Source organism: Lynx rufus, unplaced genomic scaffold (assembly GCF_022079265.1).
Source record: "Lynx rufus isolate CCGP_SWC_20201006 ecotype Redwood Valley unplaced genomic scaffold, mLynRuf1.p SCAF_7, whole genome shotgun sequence".
Classification (NCBI taxonomy): Eukaryota; Metazoa; Chordata; class Mammalia; order Carnivora; family Felidae; genus Lynx; species Lynx rufus.
Genome location: NW_025814889.1, coordinates 119,140,869 through 119,163,226, shown reverse-complemented (window position 1 = coordinate 119,163,226; position 22,358 = coordinate 119,140,869).

Genomic DNA, 22,358 nt, shown 5'->3' with positions numbered 1-22,358 from the left:
TAAAAAAAATAATCAGGAGAGATGGAAAAAAATCAAAACGAGACATCTTGAGTCGAGGAGAAAAATCTCCTTGTAAGAAGAATGTCTGGCCTAGATACAGTCAATCACCAAGAGAATGGTGGGGTGCACCATCTTCCTGCAGACTTCTGGGATGGAATGTACAAGAGACAGAAGAGTTCAGAATGGGGACAGAGGTGACTCCCTTATTGAGCCTGCATTATCTTCCTGCCTGTTTTCCTATCTCAGATTTTTTTTGCCCTAAGAGCTGAAGGTAGGAATTGTTGCAGGAGGACTGAGTTCCAACGTATCTCACTATCAGTGCCTGCCTGGCCCACAGGATGCTCCCCGGTGAACTTAATCCATGAGACTAGATGGATTTTCAATGGGTATATTTACTCTGCGATCGTGCCAGAGGCACAAATTGATGCAATATGAGTAAAGGGATTCTCGAGTCTATAACTGGTTCCATTAAAAAGAAAATCACACCCCTTCCTGTGTTAGAAGCATAGTATACCTTTTTTCTTCAGCTTTTCTAAAGCTATTCCTTTGCCATTATCTCATTTCACAGCCCCCAATACCCTAATTCCTGGCCAACAATTCTTTGAGGTAGAGAGAGAGAGCCAGAGCAGGGCTTACTGCACCATTTTGCAAACAGGGAAGCAAACTGAGAGAGGTTGAACAACTTGTCTGGGTTCCATGGCTACTGAATGGCAGAGCAGAGGTTAGAACTCAGGTCTGTCTGAGTCCAGATCCCATGCTTTTCCTCTGTATTGTATGGCATGTCTGTTCAAGTCTTTGGATTCAAGACTCCAAACAATGTTGTGCTATGGAGAGCAACAGGACTTGAAAGTGATCGTTCTTGTTTGTGTTAGTACCAAAGGCAGCATTAAAAACTGTTTGATATATAGTCATTTTAGTTCATAGCCTGAAATTAAAACTGTAAAGTAATTTCCTCTCTCAGTTTTGGGGGCAGCTTCTTGCTGTGACTAATATTAGTGGGCTTTCAATATTACCATTGAAGTAGGGAATCTTGCAAATCAAGCAGTGACTCATAAATGAGCGGGAGACTAAATAATGCTGTGATGTATCATAGTTGTCAGAGGGCTCAGGAAGTCTAGACTTTTAAAATGGGTTGTTTTCCCCATAGAATGAGCTCATCTTCTCTGGGTGGTACAGCTCATGTCTGGAACAAGGAAGTCTGTACCCTGGGAAGGGGAAGTGGCTGGCTTGTTCTGTGTCATACCTTATTACCTTATCCTCAAGAGCAGGGATAAGGAAACTACAGCCCTCATGCCAAATACAGCCCACTCCCATTTTTATAAAATCAGTTTTATTGGAACACAGCCATACTCATGTGTTGTGTTTACTATCGTCTATGGTTGCTTTCTTGCCACAACAGCAGAGTTGTTAGTTGCCAGAGAGACAATATGACTGGTAAAACTGAAAATATTGATTATCTGGCCCTTTCCAGCAAAAGATTGTCAAGCACTGCTCAAGACTTTTTGGCAGATGCAATCATTAAAATGCCTGTTTTGAAAAAGGATTGGTCAAACGTACATCAACTGTTGAGAAGAATTGGAAAGGGGTGCAGCATAGAACTCATGAGGCAGATTAAAACCTTGGTACAGACTTGGGTTTTGACTTCTCCAGGTTTATTTTTTTCCTTGCGGGCAGTTTTGTTTTTGTTTTTGTTTTTGTTTTGTTTTGTTTTGTTTTTGGCAGGGTTCTCTTTAAGGATCTGCTTGAGCTTCAAGCTGCTCAATGTGATTCCTCTCAATATGTTTGGGAACAATCTATCCTGCACTCTGAAAAGGGTTATTAGTAGTTTACCTTAATTACCAGAGTCATCTGCCAAAAAAGAAAATGAATATTTGCTGCTTTCAGCTTTTATGCATATGGAACTTTCCAGAGTCATTAAAAATTTCCCCCTTTATTTTCATGTACAGCTGAAGTGAATGACAGAATGAGATTGGAATTTTGTAATTGATTTATAAAGTTGGTCTCAGGCTGAGCCAAATACCCTTGCAAATGGGAAGTTGGCCTGCAGAGGTGGACAGCGCCCATCTAAAAGCAGCCATATGGGGTTCTTGAAATAGGCAGCAACCATATCATGTTTATTTTTTCTGCTTTGTAGAAATGTGCTCATCATCCAAAAAGCCTCTGGCTGAATGTATCCAAACATTTATTGTAATAAGAAAGAACCGATAACTGAATACAGGAGAGAGAATAATGGTCCGAAGGCCCATACAGGGCCATAGGAATTTAAATTTGAGCTCTGGCATGAATGCCCCCATGTGTAGGCCATGGCGGGAGGATTATCTCTCTTTACTTGAAGGGTAATTTAGCTGTCAGCATTTCCTGCTTACACTTCACTGTTCCTTTTCTATTTGACTTTTTAATTTCTTGCTATGAGTAAATCATCTGTTTTTTTTTTTTAATCACAATTCATCTTTGTAGGGTTTAACTGGTTTGCTTTGCTTATATCTCACGGATACTTAGTTGCTTTGATTGCTGTTTTTCCCAAGCTCAACGAACCTACTTAAGACAAATGTGGAGACTCAAATGAGAAATCACAACAAAAGGCAAGGTACTTTCACCCCCCTCTACCACCCCATCTTGTATAGCCCATTACAAAACACTTCAGAAGTCTGAGGAGGTGAGGCAGCAGTAGAAAAAGCATATGGTCGATGAAATGCATTTGAGATGCAAGTGCCAAATGACCAGAACACAGTGTGACAAGCCTGGAACCCTATCTTCAAAAGCTTTGTTGAAGGAAGAAGTTTAATAAAAAAAAAAAAAAAAAAAAAAGCAAACTCCAAAACTATGGATGAGCGAAAACGCTAAATGAGCTGACAGCAGAAGTAATTTAAAAGAGGAAGCTTGAGCCAATGTTCAAATATGAGGGGAAGAACAGCCGCTACATCGGCAGTCGGGGAACGAGGGAAGAGGCAGAGAAGCAGCCAGAAAAGCAAATTCTGCACACATTAGCGATTTATAAAATACCCACAGAGTGCGAGTACATAACAAATAAAAACAGACGGGAGCAAATTGCTGAGCATCCTGTCCAGGTATGCCAGGGGAAGAAACTCCGCACTTTCCCTAGCCTCACAGACCCAGCTGGAGGGAGCCAGTAGCTTCCGCAGATCAAGGAGCTGTGGGGGAATGGGCTCAGGCGCCGTTGTCACTACTCTGGGGAATAATTGTTCAGGATCTCAGGTACCACTGCTCCCCTTCATGTCCCAAATTGCTTTCATCCCTGCATTCCCTGTTCTTCCAGTGCCGTGTCCAGCATATTTTGAAGTTGGAACAATGTGCATTGAATGAATGACCAAATGCTTTGGGAGGAAGTGGCAGACAGTCACCACAGTGGTTAAGAGCACCAGACAGAGGCAGGTGCAAATGCTGGTTGTACCATTTACCAGCTATGTGACCTTAAGCATGTTGATTATGTTCCCTGACCTCTGGTTTTTCCATCTGTATAATGATACCAATATCATAATGTTGTGAAGATTAAATGTAAGAGTGTTTACAGCATGTAAACAGTGTTTAGGCATATCTGGTGCCTAAAAAGCATTTACAAAATGGTAGACATTGTTAGGTAAAGCATTTGTAATTTATCAGAGCAGCTTAGAGGGAATTAGTGCCATTCCTGGAGATGAAGGAAATGTGGTAACAGGAAAGGGCTGTGGATAGAAAGAGAGCTGGGTGTGGACTTCCAATTGGGTCAGGGTAAGTAGTTTGGGACCAAGACAGTGGATCTAAGGTGAATCTGGAGGTCTGCTCTGTGGCATTGAGATGAGACTGAGCTTAAACAAACCATATAGAGTCAAGGAGGGTGACTCTGGGGTAGTCCTCTAAACTGAGCCTTGGTTTCTTCACTCAAAAACAAACGAGTTAGACTACTAACTGGTCTCTAACATCTCATGGTTCTAGGATAAACTTGAATTGAGACAGATTTTAAAGGGTATGTTAACAAGTCCAACAGATCAATGACAGGAGTAGAATTGGAATTCTGTCTTCTCACTCCTTTGAGCTAGCACCATGGGCAAAGGGCATTTAATTCCTCATGCATTCTTCATATAATCAGCTTAAAAGTGTTTGAGGGAAGATGAGAAATGAACCAGGAATCCTTTTCTCTTTCCTAGCTTGCTGCCTTCCATGACATGTGTTGCTATTAGATGGATGGAAAAAATACTGCCTCTGCCCCCATGGTCCTTAGGCTCAGAAACTCACTAGAATCCAATCTTGAGAAAGACAATGCTCCATGCTTTGTATACTATCACACACAAGAAGTAATACAATCATTAAAAAATAATCATCCTGAATTTTTGATGGCATTCTGCTTGTTTGCAATTTTATTATTCATAGGTGTTAGCTTTGCAATTACAAAACATGTTGTTGGTATTTTGGAGCGGATTCTGACATCAAATTTGGTTTGCCGATAGATGGGATGAACATGTCAAGGAAAAATAGAGGATGGTGACAATGGATAAAATCCCATTTGGTTTCTACAGCTAATAATCTTGTTCAGAGCACAAGATATTTGAACACCATAATACGATTTCCACATTAAAAGCACGTTCCAGTCAATTCAAAAATTAAGTAAACAGAGCAGAGGCATACAGTTCTACTAACCCACCAATGTCATAAATTTAATGATTCTGGCAGCTCAAGGAAAACAGGGATTGTTGTAAAACTTCACATCCTAATGTGTTACTGCTTTTAACAATGATTATTTGTCATTTATCTGACACCAAAGGTGTGAACTGCACATTATAGGAGTCAAGGGTTTTGCATAAAACAAAACAAAGCCTCTTTCTCCAAGGCTTACACTCTGGAAGTGTGCAAGTGACTCATGAGAATGTGTCAAAAAACCGGTGACAAGAGTGGGGCTAATATATCTGAAGATGGCCTTGAAAAGGACATGTTTCATAAAGGGAAACCAGGAATGTATATGCACAAACTTTTAAGCTATTCTAAGATGAAATAGGTTATAGAAAAATCTGGCATCTTCTTCAGCCACCACTCATGGTACAAAACGTTCTTGGACATCTATACATTCCTGTACATTTTCTTCCAGGATCTTACAAAGCTTTGGGAAAATAATAGAAAAACATACATTTTAACCTCTGATTTATCTGTGGAAGAATTAGGCTTTCAAGCATATTAGTAAGTTAGTAAAGGTTTTGTGATAAGCCTAATGTTCAGCACTGTAGGCTTAAGAAATATTAGTTATTTCATAGGCAATGAAGCTTGTTCAGGAAGAGTTAATGCTGCTTGCATGGTCACTTCTCCGGAGATCAGAATTTTTAGAGCAATTGTCAGTTGGGTCTGATCACTATCAGCAGCAGCAGTGGAAGCAGCACCCTGACTTTCTGGTACTCCTCCCTTATTTGGAGTGGTTCTTTTAACATGGAACTCTAGAAGATCACCAGTGATTACTTGAGAGTGGCTGAATCCACCCTAAAGAAAGAATGATATAGTCTACATAACAAGTACATTAAACTGCAAACAAATTACACTGATAAACATAGTGCCATAGGCTAGAGCTATGACTATTTTCTACCAACCCCTGTATACTAAGGTATGAATTAAATATATAAGGGCAACGTCCCAGTCCTGTTTGGACCCTTTTCTTCTTTTGGCATCTTGAATCTGACTGTGTCGTCAGTTTTGGCACCCCATTCTGACCTATGTTGCACATATCCAAGCTGATGTAGGAAGCAGACTTGTTAGTCTTTTTATCTGTAGTTTTTTAAATGTTTATTTATTTATTTTGAGAGAGAGAGAGATAGAACTCTTGTTCATGCGAGTGGGGTGGGGGGAGGCAGAGAGAGAGAGGGAGAGAGAGAATCCCAAGCAGACTGTGTGCTGTCAGCACAGAGCCCAACTCGGGGCTTGATCTCATGAATGATGAGACCATGACCTGAGCTGAAATCAAGAGTCCAGCCGCTTAACTGACTGAGCCACCCAGGTGCCTCCACGTCTGTAAATTTTGGATGATTAGATTTAAAGCATGAGATATTCATCAACTGCTTTTCAATAAACTGGTTATATTCCTATTCTTAGTAGCTATTTCATTAATATATATAGTACTGGAACTTTAGTAAATTCTAATTTTGCAAATATACCCACCTGACTTCTATGGCCATCTGATGATGAGAGAGAACAGTCTCCTTTCTGAGAATTATCTCACACTGTCTTGTCCATTATGTTGAAGTCAGTGGCCTTATGTATATTTGGGTTTTAATTGTTCTGGAGAAGTAACATGGGAGCAGAAAGTGCATCAATCGGAAGAGTTGTGGGTCTTTATCAGTCACTTACTGTGATAGAATTCAAGATTCTTCAGTTCTGTCCTTTTTAAAATGAGATGACTAACATTCCAGGAGCTTTCATGGGTTTAAATGAGGCAAGGAATGTTAAAGTACCTTGTTTGAAACTTAGTATTTAATAGACATTCAATAATTGATCTCACTTCATGTCCATTTATGTTTGGCCTACATATGGATGCTGAAAAATAAAGGAAGTTTCTGAGAAGACATGTTTTATGTTTTCTTCCCCCCCATGGTGCAAAATAAATCTGTATTTTCCAGAAAGATTTCAGCTTCACTAAAATGGAGGTGTATAGGGAGAAAGCTTTTGATGAAATGATCAGTAAAGAAATAATTATGTTTTATGTCAATTATATCTCGATAAAACTGGGAAAAAAGGAAATAATTACAAGTATGAAAAAATGGAGGCTTTTACTACTAAACAAAAAGTAGGGTTGTGATAGGTACTTGTGTCTAAACTGAGGATTTTTGCAGTGGTCTAATTAATTCCATAGACTACTCTGAGAATCGTTTGTATAGGGCAAGAATATTGGAAACATTCTTTCCTCTCAGGCTGCCAAGGAAAGGTTTCTGGCTCACTTTGAGATGTACATATGCAAACATCTCATCATAGACTTTTAGTTGTAATGAACTGTGATTTCCCAACACTTGGTCTTTGAACTTGGAAGTATGGTCCACAATTTTCTTCTTTTTTTCTTTTGCCTCCTGAGTGAGCCCTTTTTACATTTGAACTAAAAAAATAGAATGGAAAAAAAACCAACAGAGAGAGAGAGAGAGAGAGAGAGAGAGAGAGAGAAAGAAAATAATAAGAAAATAGTTCCCATTCAGTTACATTAAAGATTATTATTAGCCTGAAATATCATAAGCTCCTGATAGCAAAGAGAATTTTTGCAGCTCTCTGGTTTTTCTTTTCTTTTCTTTTCTTTTTTTTTTTAATGAAAAATTTAAGACTACTTGGCATGGAGATAAAGGCATAGTTTGAAACCCAAGTGTCATTGGTTGAAGCTTCCACAGCTACCTCAGCAAAATGCAGATGATACATGGGCTGCTTTTCTTCAAAAAGCACAATAGTTGAGAATACTTCCGTGTTTATGTGAATAAATTCTACATAAATTTACACCTCTTGGATTCTATACACATAATACCTGGGAGACAGACTTTAGACTTTGTGTCTAAAATCAAAGCAGCAGCTAGAACACGGAGAAAAAATCCTGGCATTTATTTTTCAGTGATCTTGACACACAGGATTATGAGTAGACATGAAAATATCGACTCAGCCATAGACAACCACTGTCAGCAGCTGAGAAATAACCTGGCAGAAGTTTCATTAGTGACTTAGGAGAGTGACATAGTCAAATTCTCAACTGGCTTTTGAGATAATGCAAACTGACATGTGCACCTTCAGGTTTCCTAAAAACTAAGTGGAGATGAACATCTGCATATGCCCCACCCACACCTCACTCCACCCTTTGTCAGTCCAAGATGATGCTCTTTGTCTTACTTGATGAGAGAACCCAGGACAGCAGTGAGTGAACTGCAGGCAATGGGGTTAAGATCAAGAATTGTGGAGCCGGAGGGGACGACTACATTTGAATTCAGTTCTGCCACCTGCTGGCTGTGCCAGTTAATTTAACCTGATTCTGGCCTCACTTTCCTTATTTCTGAAATAGGCTAAAAACAAAAACACGCAAAAAAACCTACCTCAATGGGACTATTGTGATGGCTAAATAAATCAAAATGCATTATGAACTTAGGAGAGTGCCTGGCACATGGTAAATGCTATGTAAGTATCAGCTTTGTTATTATCAGGAGACTGTGATACAAGTTCTGTGCTCAGAAGGTCCAGATAGGAGAGGAAGCCGGTAGAACACTTTTGGTTGCAGTGAACAAACACCCTAACTCAAACTGGCTGAAACAATAAAGGGAATTTATTAGTTCATGTATTTGACAAGTTGAGAGGGAGGGCAGACTTGGGGTAAAACTTGATCCAATACGTCAGTGATATCTTCGAGGAATCAGACTATTTCCCCCTATGTTGTTGCTTTGCCTTCCATCCATGCAATGGCAGCTTCTCCTGAAGCCTGGCTTGCCTTTGGATCCCTTACTTAGCTCCACCAAGGCCCAGGCATCCCTCCAAGTGAGCCTCCACACCTCTGGAGTAACTGAGGGCACAGGATATGCTGCTGGGAACATGTCTGTTTACTTGCTTCCTGCCAACTCTGGCATTTATTCTTTGGATATTCTTTCAATATTTATTCTTTTAATGTTAACTAAAAGAAAGCACAATCAAGCTAAGAAACTGGGTGGACAGATCTGCAAGGAGAGCTCTTGGTGGAGACTCTGGGAGAGGTCAGAGAAGCAGCACTGGGAGCAGTAAGGCCAGTTTGGGATCCCAGCTCGTTCAGGTAGTGATACCAGACAAGTCACTAATTATCCTTAAGCCTGTTTCCCCATTTGAGAAATGGGAATAATAACTTAAGAAATACCTTCTGAATAGGATTATTATGAGGATTAAACGAGGTAATATATGAATTCTTTGTTGCAGGGAATAAATGCTTAATAAATGTTAACTATTATCATTACTGTTGTTATTTGTTCTTACACTGGCAGCAGATAGACTAGAGGCCTTGAGGTCTGAGACAGGAAGATGTCCTGACCCTCTTGAGATGGTAAGGGAAGCAGAAGACATTGAGTATATATAGGGTTAGGACTCAGAGGTTATTTTGGTTTCCATACTTTTCTCTATTGAATTAGTATTTGTTACATTTTTTCTATCAAACCTCTTCTTTCCATATTCTGGTTTGAGTAATTCCACTTGAGTAGGAATTATTTAGGAATCTATGCTAAGGAAATAATCAGGCTTGCACTGAGATTTAGCATCGAAGATATTCCTTGCAGTTTTTTGTTTGGGGAGGTTGCAAACATGTTGAAAATCACTTAAAAATCCAACAGCTCATGATTGATTAAATCAGACATTGTTATAAGCCATTATATCAGTTAGTATGCTTTTGGCTACAGACAGGACATCCTCCCTGGCCCCCCCCCCCCCCCGCACCTTTAAATAAAGTATACGATTGAGGACATTTATCATCTAAATAACCAGTGTAAAGGTAGGACTGGTTCCAGCTATGGCATTTCAGGGTCTAGCTCAGTCTCTCCTGATTCTTCTTGTTTGGACCTTGCCATGTTGACTTCATTCTCAGGCACCATTTGCAGCCTCTCATCTAGTCAGAACAACCTCCAGGAAAAGAAGATCTATCTTTTCTTTGTTAGAAGTACCCAGGCAGCTAGCTGATCCTTCCTTCCCCATCATGATATACTAAGTGAAAATAAGCAGATTATAAAACTACAGGGCAAATTTCCCTGACTCTTTTCAAGAAACACTACCCAATTCTTACTTGTTTTATTTTCCAGATGAACTTTAGAATTAGCTGATTAATTTTCATAAAACATCCTAGTAGGTTTTGGCTCAATTATTTTGAATTTATAGATTCATCTGGGGAGACATGGCCTTAAGTATTATTTTAATTTAGAAAATTCCAAAGAGTAGCATTGTTTATATTATTGAAAAACAGGAGAAAATTCCCTATCTGTAGGAAAATGGATGAATAAAACATGGTCTAGTCATACACTAGAATATCATATAGCAGTTAAAAGTAATGAACTGGCAGCCTAGGGGTAGTGCTTTAAGGTATGATACCATTGATGTGAATTACGAAAAGCACAACAGCACAAAATTCTCTCTGGTTCACAAATACATGCATATGGATGTAACAACCATAAAAAGGCATTGGAAGGATGAATCAAATTCATGATAATGGTTGCCTCTAGGGGGCACTGAAAGAGAATGAGGAAAAGGAGACTTCAACTATATCTATAATGTTTTATTTCTTTTATTTAAAAAGTATTTAAAACATGGTAGCCTCTGGGGGCAGAGAACTGGATGTATGGGCAACAGTGGATGGGGGGAAGATTTGCACTATATACCCTTTCTTACCTTTTATATTTTGAACCATGTGGATGTCTCACCAACTCAGCATAAAAGTAAAATCATTAAAAAAAAAAGACCCTAAACGCATGACAATGTGCTGACAATGATCTATTCTCAGTGGTATTTTTATTCTGTATATTTTTCATATTAAGTTTTTCTCTAAAAAGGAAAAAAGAAGTAACTTACACGTGGTGCTGGTGCACGTGATGCTGGGGGTGGCAGCAGCTGAGGAGTAAGTGGAGGTGTGGAGGGTTGGTGGAGATTGTTGTACATGCTGTGTCTCCACTGTGATTTATGTTCTCACATACTCTCTGTGTGAACTTTGCCCCTGCATTGAACTTGTTCCCAGTGTCCCCAAACCCAGAATCTTCTCTTCTTGAGAAGGATGGACATGACTTCGAAGAGTGCTCTGCACTCCTCTGTGCCCTAGAGTGGTGATGCCTTGGATTCCAGTCTCATTGGTTTCCTTTCCTGACATGGCCAACGTCTCATTCTTCCTAGGTCATAAATTCCTGGACCATATTATTAATAGGATAAAAATCACAGCTTTCTTTCATCTGCCCTTTGTCCTCTTAGCTCCCCACTCCTTCTTCTAAAAAAAAGATCAGAAACTCTAGGTTGTATTCTCACAAGAATAAAGAAGCCTAGAAGAATGACAACTCCCTGGGGGTCTAGTGGGAGACAGGGTGCCAAGAGCTTGTTCCTGAGGGCAAGGAGGGGACAGGTCACTGAGGCACCAAGCTGATAGCAATGGGTGGGGAGGGGGTGGAGAGAGAGAGAGAGAGAGAGAGAGAGAGAGAGAGAGAGAGAGAGAAACAGAGAGATATCTTTTGGGAAAGTGGAGAGAGACACTTCTGAGAGTTTTAATGAGTTCCTGTGAAGAACCTTTAATATTTGAAGGAGATGGGGCACTTGGGTGACTCAGTTGGTTAAGTGTCAGACTTCAGCTCAGGTCATGATCTCACAGTTCGTGGGTTTGAACCCCACATTGGGCTCAGTGCTGACAGCTTGGAGCCTGAAGCCTGCTTTGGATTCTGTGTCTCCCTCTCTCCCTGCCCCTCCCCAGCTTGCACTCTTTCCCTCTCTCAAAAATAAATAAACGTTAAAAAATTTTTAATATTTGAAGGAGATGAGTGAAGATTACAAACTCCTGGGCTTTGCTTCCTTAACCATGATGCTGCTGGGAGCTGTGATTTGGGGCTTCATATGCATTACCAATATAATGGACTGACGTTTCAAGGCATGCAGTGATCATGTGGCTTTTTTTTTTTTGGACTAATTTTATTACAAATGTAATTCCAGAGTTGTGGAACTCTGGGGATCCTTGTGCCAGGGTTTCAGCTGCACCTCTGTATAGGTCCACAGTATGAATTATTGCCTCTGCCACCTGACTGCATGTATTCAGAGGATGCAGTCTTTAGAACACTATGGGAACAGGAAGTCGGAAGGAGGAAACAACGATGTAGCAGGAAGTCATGTCCTCTGTGAACAAAGACAGCTGATGTATTCCTGGACATGAGGAGAAAAGAAGAAAAGGAAGGAAGTGTGTGCTATAGACCGAATGTGCGCCTTCCCCCTGGAAAATTCATACGTTGAAACCTAATGCCCAGTGTGATGGTATTAGGTGGTGGAGCTTTGGGGAGATGGTTTAGGTCATGAGAGTGCAGCCCTCAAGAATGGAATTAGTGCCCTCATGAAAGAGATCCCAGAGAGCTCCTTTGCTCCCTCTGCCATGTGAGGACACAGTGAAAATATGTCTGTCTGTGAACTAGGAAGTTGTCTCCCACCAGACACTGAGTCTGCTGGCACCTTGATCTTGGACTTCCCAGCTTCCAGAGCTGGGAGAAATAAACTAGGGGGTTGTTTACACAACCCAGTCTGTGGCATTTTGTTATAGCCCCTAAGACAATGGGGTCTCTTAGCTCTTCATTTTTTGCATTTACTCTTTTTACAGCACCAGGACGTGTGGTTTTTTGTGGGGTGTTTTTGGCCATATTCTTCCCTCCATAGTTCAGATGGTCATTGTTGCCATGTTTGAAACCACTTGAAACAATTATTGGTGTTATTCTGCAAGTACTTACCAAGAATGACAAAACTATTTACATGCTGCGGATACTGTGCCAGAAAAATTACTAAACAAATCATAATTTTTCTTTCTTTCCACAAAATCAGAGTTGCAAAGAGCAACATATTAGTGATTTTCTTTGTCAAAGTACTTGAGCAATGGTGTTCTGCTTCTTTAAAAAATTCATAGTAATGAACTTAGACATTGGATTTCCAAGGAAAAAAACTCTTTGCGACATCTTCTGTGTAGAGCCTAGGTGTTCCTGTGTTGAATTTACTTAAAAATCTAGCCTCTACAGTTTGATTTCAATCATGTAAAAATATACAATAGGAAGGCTGCTGGGACAGACAGTAACACGCTTTCATTAATTTTCTCTGAGCATTGACATTCTGGGTGATTTTATTTTTCCATACTTCCTTCTGTTTTCTAAATTTTACAATCTGTATTCATAACGTGAAGAATAAAAATAGCTATTGTTAACAGTCCCTCTATATAAGTTTTTTATATGTCATATTATTGCAAAGATTTAAAACATTGATGAAGCAAAGAGATTGCAAGTTGAAATACCAAAATATGAACGGTGATTCTTATTGAGTTATAATCCTTTTTTATTTTATAATTATCCTATAATGAACAGGAACTACTTTCATAAGAGAAAAAAATTATTTTAAGAACGAATTTATTAGACTTGATATAAAGAAATGCCAAAAGGGTCAGCCAGCTTAACATTCTCTCTTTCACGGTGGCATTCTAGAATCTTTGTTGAAAGGGCATATTTTCCCCTGGTATCAATCTCAGGAGGTTGAAGGACATACCCTAAACACCTCTAGCTTTCTTTAATAACTGATTTGAATATATTATCCTCATACTTTTAGAAATTCTTCTTGAATCTCACTGTGACTCAATTTGAAGGAGAAAATGCATGTGTCTAACTTTAATGAAAGTCTTACAGAAAGTATGGCTGAATTAATGTCTAATTCCTTCTTATTGGAGTTCTAGTGGGGATACTGGTTTATGTGCATTTACCCTGGGATAGAGTCAAAGGAGCTAGTCTCCACTGGAATGGAGAAAGGATCAGTGTCAAGGTTCTGGAGGCTGACCACCGCTGGGAATAGTGAATGTGCAGACTGTAACTGAGAAGGGAGACAAGTTTAGTATCCAAAAAGCTGTATAGTATCAGCTTCACAGAAAAGGCAGAAATCAGGAGGAAAATAGTCAGTTAAAATGCAAGCGTTAAGCCAGGTGGATCTTGATGCAAATTTGGTTCTACCATATATTTAGCTTTGGGCAGGTCACTTAATCTCTTTGACCCTCTGTTTCCCCATCTTTACAACAGTTGTAACCCAGATGTCAGCTGAAGTGATTGTGTTCTTTGACCCTAAAATAAATTTGGCTTCTGGGTAAAGTCTTATGTCCTCTTTTATCAGTCAGGGTTAGGATTGGTTGTCATTAATAGAGACTTGAAAACACTAGCTCAAAAAGAGGAGTTTTTTCTCTTCCCTAGTAAAGTCCAGTGATGGATAGTTCTGGGCTGGCATGGTGGCTCTAACCATGGGGGATTCAGGCTGCTTCCAGCTTTTCCTTCCACCTTCTCTAGGAGGTGGCTCCTGTCCTCATGGCCCCAGATGGAGTCCCAGCCGTCTCTCCTAGCTCCAAGCAGCAGAAAGGAGAAAAGGAGCAATAAGAAAATGGGGGAAGGGTGTATGCTATCTATCTTTTATGGAAGTGGCTATTAACCAGGGTAGTCCCTCCACAAGAGGCCCTCTGCTGCCAGCTGTTAAAAAGAATCCTTTATTCATTCTTCCACATTGGAGTACTACTGCTACTGCTACTATTTACCTTGCAGTATTATTGCAACATATAATACTTGGCACAATAACTGATAACGGCAGATAATCAAGATTTTAATTAATAACTGATTATTAATTCTATTATTAAATTTGTTAATATATTAATGCTAAATTATAACTCGTTGTGAAATTCAAAACAGGCTGGGAATAAGCTCACATTGCAGTGGATGTGGTCTTCTTGGACATTGGCTACATGATGGAGGCCAGGCAGTTTAGCCAGATCAGAAGTGCAAGGCCAGACTTGGCCAATTATAGCTGTTTTTTCTCTGTCTCATTTAGTCTTTTAAATAACTCTAAGATATAATTCGTGGATAAATTTCTTTTGTTTTTAGTTTTTATCTTATTTAAATTTTAGTTAACATACAGTGCAACATTGGTTTCAGGGGTAGAATTCAGTGATTCATCACTTACATGTAACACCCTGTGCTCATCACAAGTGCCCTCTTTAAAATCCATCACCCATCTAGCCTGTCTCCCATCACCTTCCTTCATCAACCCTAGTTTGTTCTCTGTCCAGAATCTCTTGTGATTTGTTTACTTCTCTCTTTTTCCCCTTTCCCATATGTTCATCTGTTTTGTTTCTTAAATTCCACATGTGAGTGGAAATCATATGGTATTTGTCTTTCTCTGATTGAATTACTTCGCTTATCATAATACATTCTGGCTCCACCCATGTCATTGCAAATGGCAAGATTTCATTTTCTTGATGGCTGAGTAATATTTCATTGTGTGTGTGTGTGTGTGTGTGTGTGTGTGTGTGTGTGTGTATCTCATCTTCTTATCCATTCATCAGTCAATGGACATTTGGGCTTTCTCCATAGTTTGGCTATTGTTGATAATGCTGCTATAAACAGTGGGGTGCATGTACCCCTTTGAATCTATATTTTTGTATCCTTTGGGTAAATACCTAGTAGTGCAATTGTTGGATTGTAGGGTGGCTCTATTTTTAGTGTTTTGAGAAACCCTTGTGCTGTTTTCCAGAGTGGCTGCACCAGTTTGCATTCCACCAACAGTGCAATAGTGTTCCCCTTTCTCCTCATCCTTGCCAACACCTGTTATTTCTTGTGTTGTTAATTTTAGTCATTCTGACAGGTGCGAGGTGGTATCTCATTGTGGTTTTGGTTTGTATTTCCCAGATGATGAGTGATGTTGAGCATCTTTTCATGTGTCTGTTAACCATCTGGATGTCTTCTTTGGAAATCTGTTTATTCATATCTTCTGCCCATTTCTTAACTGAGTTATTCATGTATACATTTCTTTTACAGACAATTAATAATAATTACCCAATAAATCAGATTTATGGAGAGCTAAATCCGGGCTGGGCATTGAGCTAGGCAGTTTCTGCGTTGTCTCATTGAACTCTCAGTCTTATGGGATGAGTGCAGTTAGTTCCTTCCCGCTGCATGTGGAACTGAGGGTTAGAGAGAGGAAGTCATATTTTCAAAGTCACACAGCTAGAAGGTCATGAGATTAAAACCAAATCTTTATCCTTCAACCAGTCCACTTTGTGCCCTCCCCGCCCTCTCCCCGCTTGCAGGGATCCTTATCACTGTCCTCAATAGGGGTCATCTCTGTTTGTAGGTCCAAGGACACCACTGAATATCTGTGTTCCCAAATGTGCACATGAGCTTAACCTGTAAGGCCCAGCCTCTCCTCAGCATCGGGTGCACTGAACCTCGGGGTCAGGTTCTTACCACGGATACCAGGTGCAGCCATAGCTTTTACTTTGCCCATTTGTGCTCCAGTTTCACTTTTGAGTGGCTGTTATTTACTGCATGTACATTGTCTGTTTCCATTTTGTCAGTTAGGTCTAGTATATTCTGTGTGTTTAACACAATTCCCTCTATTATCCCTCAACCCCCAATTATCAAAGGACATTTAAAAAAATTTTTTTTCTTTTAATGTTTATTTATTTTTGAGACAGAGAGAGACAGAGCATGAACGGGGGAGGGGCAGAGAGAGAGGGAGACACAGAATCGGAAGCAGGCTCCAGGCTCTGAGCCATCAGCCCAGAGCCCGACGCGGGGCTCGAACTCGCGGACCGTGAGATCATGACCTGAGCTGAAGTCGGACGCCCAACCGACTGAGCCACCCAGGCACCCCTATCAAAGGACATTTTGAAGGTAGGGTCATCTTCAGTGAATTTATCATTAAAGATGATTCTGCACAATCGCCTCTTTATTTTGGTCTTTCCCCCTTACCCCCACACCCAGCAAATAGTTGATTCTTTAGCTGATGTCTTTTCTTTACTAAATATAAAAGTAGCAAAAAAAAAAAAACTCACAAAACAAACCCAAACAAACAAAAACCATGAAAAGATAACTAGCAAATGAACATGTGATATACAACTGCAAATAAAAATGGAAAAATACTCAATTTGCCTTGTAATCAGGCAATGCTGGTTTGAAAATATAAAGAGGTAACTTGTTTGCCTCTTATATCAGCAAAAATGATTTGTAAATGATAATATCTAATACTTGTGACACTGGTGAAATTGGTATTCTTCACTCTAGTGAAAATGGCATAACCGTATAGAAACCAGCATCTCACTATCTACAAAGTGCCATAAAAATGTTTACAACTGTTGGGGCACCTGGGTAGCTTAGCTGGTTGAGTGTCCAACTTCAGCTCATGGCTCAGGTCATGATCTCAGGGTTTGTGAGTTCGAGTCCTGCATCAGGTTCTCTGCTGTCAGCACAGAGCTCGATTCTGATCCTCTGTCCCCCTCTCTCTCTGCCCCTCCCCAGTCATGCCCCCCTCTCTCTCTCTGCCTCTCCCCACTCATGCCCCCCTCTGCCCCTCCCCTACTCACATTCTTTCTCTCTCAAAAAATAAATAAAACATTAAAAAATGTTTACAACTGTTGATCTAATGGTATTATGTTTAGGAATCTTTCACAAGAAACTGACATGTGCAACCAAGGGAAATTAGTGTGCACAGATATGTTCCTTTCATTCTTCTTTATTAAAAAAAAACCCAAAATTGAAACATACAATTATAAGAGAATGACTAAACAAATGGGATAGCTTTGATTTGAGAATACTATTCAATCGTTAACATATGTAATCATATGCTTGTGAGCAAATATTATATTAAAGACAGGAAAGAAGTTTGTAGGCATAACATAATTACAACTGCATGCAAAGGTTAGGATAAACTTTTAAAGAAACTGACTTAAACAGAAATATTCCATTTTATATAAGGGCTTATCACAAGTTCATTTCCACAAATAGATTTTCACTGGGTGCTAAATAAAGTTATTTTGTGAAATGTAGCTCATCGTTTTTGCTGATTCTGACTCATCTTTGGGCATTAGGGCCACTCCTTGGAACTGGAGGCAAAGAATTCGTGACTATCTGTACAGAAATATGGCCATGGTCTGGAAGAAACCATATTTAGTGGCACTAAATATGTGGCTATGGCAGAATTTGGACCCCATTCAAATTCTAGATTTTTATGGATGTCAAAAGTTTTCACTAACCTGTGGAATTTCTTCACTGAGCCCAAATGTCAGGTGGCAGGGGTTAAAACTTCACAAACACATTCTAGTTCTTCAAAGCTCAGTGTAATGAACACAGAATAACCATCTGGAAATGGTTTAAAATAGAGCATTCTTGGGACACATGGGTGGCTCAGTCGATTAAGCATCTGACTCTTGATTTGATGAGACTGAGCCCTGCATCAGGCTCTGTGTTGATAGCACAGAAACTGCTTGGGATTCTCTCTTTCTCCCTCTCTCTCTGCCCCTACCCTGCTCTCTCTGCTCTGTCTTTCAAAATAAATAAATAAATGTGAAAAAAAAAGTAGAGCATTCTTTCATTCAAAGTCTCATCAAACACTCATCATCCCCTTGTGTCCACAGATTAGTTAAGCCACCCATTGAGACTCATGCCTTCTATATTTCTGATCATACTTTCTAATTCCAATTCCTCGAATTACTGCATTTTTCTGCCACTATTTTCCTACTCCAGCTTTTATATCAGAGGAAACAGAGATACCCGAATCACAATTTTATTGGTGTATGCTCTGGAAGCTGTAATTAGCCCAGATAAAGTAAAATATACATAAAAAACACATGGCCAGAGGTGTTTTAAAAATAATTCAGACTTATACCAAACAGTTATTTTCTAAGATTTTTTAAATGTTTATTTATTTTTTTAAAGAGAGAGAGAGAGAGAGAGACAATGTGAGCGGGGGAGGGGCAGAGAGAGAGAGGGAGACACAAAATCTGAGGCAGGCTCCAGACTCTGAGCTGTCAGCACAGAGCCTGATGCGGGGCTCGAACCCACTAACTGCGAAATCATGACCTGAGCCGAAGTTGGACGACGCCTAACCCAACTGAGCCACCCAGGCACTCCCCAAAGCAATTTTTAAAAACATTTCCCCAACTCGTTTGAAAAATAGGACAAATTCATGGATCTGACCATGTTCTGTGTGTGTGTTTCAAAAGCAATTATGTTGGATGTGAGGGCGATCTGGCTGCGACATCTGTCACCCCATTGATCGCCAGGGTTGATTCAAAAGCGATTATGTTTTTTATAGTCTCATCTTATGCATAGAATTATATCATTTTCTTTTAAAAGAGTGCTAGTTAACTATTGTTACATCAATGCAACATAAAATCATAGTAGCATACATAATAAGCACTCATGGATATGTATAACTCATGGATATGTAGGTTAGGTGAGTGTTGGCTCAACTGGGCTGGGCTCAGCTGGGTGTCAACGGTCCAGTTGCAGTGTCTGGGGGTGGCTCCACGTCTCACTGTAGGTCTAGGCTAGATGGATTCCGCGTCTGTCTTCCTCCCTGAAGCAGCCACTTAGCCCCACCTAGAGGGGCAAGTTTTTCCCATAGTGATAGCAGAGGAGCAAGATGGCAAACAGAAATATTCATGTCTAGGCCCTGGACTGTCCTTTCTTTCCTCCTGCCAATGATGACAGCAAGCCATGTGGTGGAGCCCAAGTTTAAGGCCAGGAAATACATTCTGGCCATAACAAAGCCATGGAGAAGGGGGGTGAAGGACTGGAATTCATCATTCAATCCACCTCTAGAGGGTGAGAAATGAAAGACCATGTCATAAAGTTGAAAAATGACACACTGGTAAATTAGGCACCCAAATTGCAGAGAATGATAATTTGAGAAGAAGCAGTTATTCTGATGACCTTTTCTTTGGCTGAATGATTGCCTTAAGTTTTTGTCTACTTCTTGATCAATTTAGGAATTTAAGGGCAACAACTTACAGAAAATAGAGTGGATGTCTCATATTCAATCTTCCATTTTGACCAAAGTGGCAGAAATAGAAGGCTTCTGAATACTGTCCCAAGTAAAGGTTTTGTAAAGAATTATTGATTTCTTTTTTCTAGTCCAAAGCAAGTCTAGCTCATGCCAGGCTAAGAGTACCATAAGGATCTCAGTATGCCAACGTAAGAAATGCAGACAGTTGTGTGCTATCAGATCAATGCTCCGATGAGAAGAGTGTTTGTACCCCCTAGCAAGAGAATATGAACAAAAGAACTTCATTGGCTTTCTCCATCACCTGCTTTGACATTGATTTCCAATTTTTAAAAAAGGAGCCCAAAGTTAGTCCCAATGGAGTCAAGTATGAGAATGGAGCAGCTGCTACCACAGCACAGATGGCAATTTTGTAGAGGGTTCTGAAGGGAGAAGGGGACCTTTCTTTCTAAGTGCAAATGCTCATTTAGGATCTTTTCTCTTCAGCAGTTTCTACTCCAGTCAAGAAGCTGCTAATATCTCAATTGTTTAAAACTCCAGATTTAACAATAAATTAAATAAATATAAAAAGGAAGTAGATCTCCCCCAATGCTAAGATAGATAAACCTTTAACAGATATGATAAATCTTATCTAAGAAAACTAGGTTTCAAGTTCTGGTGACTCAGTGGCTTTGGGGCATATAATAGTTTCTCTTAGCCTCAGTTTCCTTACCTGTAAAGTGAGGCAAGCTACAGATGTTACCTAGGGCAGCTGGCTTCCTCCAGGCCAGATGAGGGTCATAAGAGATAGCCCTTCATTTTGTAAGCAGGGAAACTTTGTAAGCCCTTCATTTTGTAAGCCCTGTAGTAGTGTGGCTTAGAAGGCACTCTCTAGAGTCTAATCTGTCATTGGTTAGTTGTGTGATCTTGGGCAAGTTGCATAAACCCTCTATGCTTCACCTTTTGAATCTATTATGCATATAAAAATACTGCCTGCCTTGTTGGTGGTTATGCAGTGTTTGCAAAGTAGTTAACCTAAGGTTGGTTTATAGTAAATACTCAAGGAATGTTAGTGCACATCTGGCGGCTTACCTAGCACTGCCCATCCCCTTTCCTAAAAGCACATTAATTTCATTTGGGTGTCCATGCAACCCATGGAGAGGAGGCTAATTTACCTCAGCTTTAAGGGAGGTCCTGATTATTTGAACCCAGTAATTCTCAAACTTTTGTGTCATCAGAATGACCTGGAGGGCTTGTTAAAAAAACACAGATTGCTGGGCTCCACCCCTACAGTTTCCGATTCAGTAGGCCTGGGGTGGAGCTGAGAATTTTTTATTTCTAGCAAGTTCCCAAGTGATGCTGATGTTGCTGGTCCATTCAGCATTTACTATATGACTGGCAATGTACTAACCTCTTTGTATATATCATATTATTTAAACTTCAGAATAACCTGGTGAAGCAAGTATTCTTGTTCTATTCATTTTGAAGATGATGAATCTGAGGCCCAGAGAGTTTAGCTAAATTGCCCAATGTCAGACAGCTATTGGTAGAACAGGAGTTGAGTTTGGGATTTTCTGGATCCTAATCCAAAGGCCAAGCCATAATTCCTCCATCATACTTTCAATGGCAGGAATTTTCCTTTCCTGTGAATGTCATCCCGACTACCCCTAGTAGAGTGTTAGGGTACCTGGGAAGCTGAATTAATACCAGAGGTGGCTAACTAAACATGGAATTGAGAAAAGGGAGGGAAAGACTTTTGATGGAGTATGAGCTTATAAAGATTTCTAAGGTGAGGTCCAATGAACTATTCCTTTTCCAGAAAAAAGGGGCAGAGCTCTCAGCTTCTCTTTCCTGCACAGGAGAACAGAACCTCTGGCAAGTCCCAGCTGTCTGGTTCCCATCTTTCTAAGTCTCAGTTCACATAGTTACCCTTCCATTTTGCCCACCTGAATTCACCTTCATTTTACCTTAATTGACCTTAGCCCTTCTCAGATCGTCTTAGTCACATCTGTACAGATGATTGCTTTTTTTTTTAAATTTTAAATGTTTTTTTTTTTTAATTTTATACTTGAGAGAGAGAGAGTGAGCATGGGAAAGGCAGAGAGATGGGGACAGAATCTGAAGCAGGCTCCAGGCTCTGAGCTGTCAGCACAGAGCCCAATGCAGGACTCGAACTCACGAACCATGAGATCATGACCTGAGCAGAAGTCTGATGCTTAACCGACTGAGCCATCCAGGCCCCCCACAGATGATTCTTTACTTACTTCTTCAGAGGCTTATTCTCACCTATTTCAAACATACAAATATGTACAGTAAATAATTTATCAAGGCACTCATGTACTATTGCCCAAATTTATGAACCATAGGTTCACATTTTATATTTTTACCTCATATTGTGAAAGGAAATAGCAGAAGAAAACTCCACATCCTGACATGAGTTGGGTATCATTCCCATGCTTGCTTTTTAATTTTTACTAACAGGCAGTATTTTTTGTGTGTTTAAAAATTTATATAAGTGTACATACACAAACCTGTATATTCTGTGCAAATCATTTTGCAATTTTATTTTTTCCATTAGCATTCTATCAAGATTTAGTTTATTGTAATGGCTTGAAGTGTTCCATTTTTTTTAATGTTTATTTATTTTTGAGAGGGGGGAGAGACAGCATGAGTGCAGGAGGGCCTGAGAGAGAGGGAGACACAGAATCTGAAGCAAGTTCCAGGCTCTGAGCTGTCAGCACAGATCCCGGCACAGGGCTTAAACCCACGAACAGTGAGTTCATGACCTGAGCTGAAGTCGGACACTTAACCGACTGAGCCATCCAGGCGCCCCTGAAGTGTTCCATTTTATGAATACACCACACATTTTATAGTCCGTTCTGATGAGCACTTTGTTCTGGTTGTTTCTT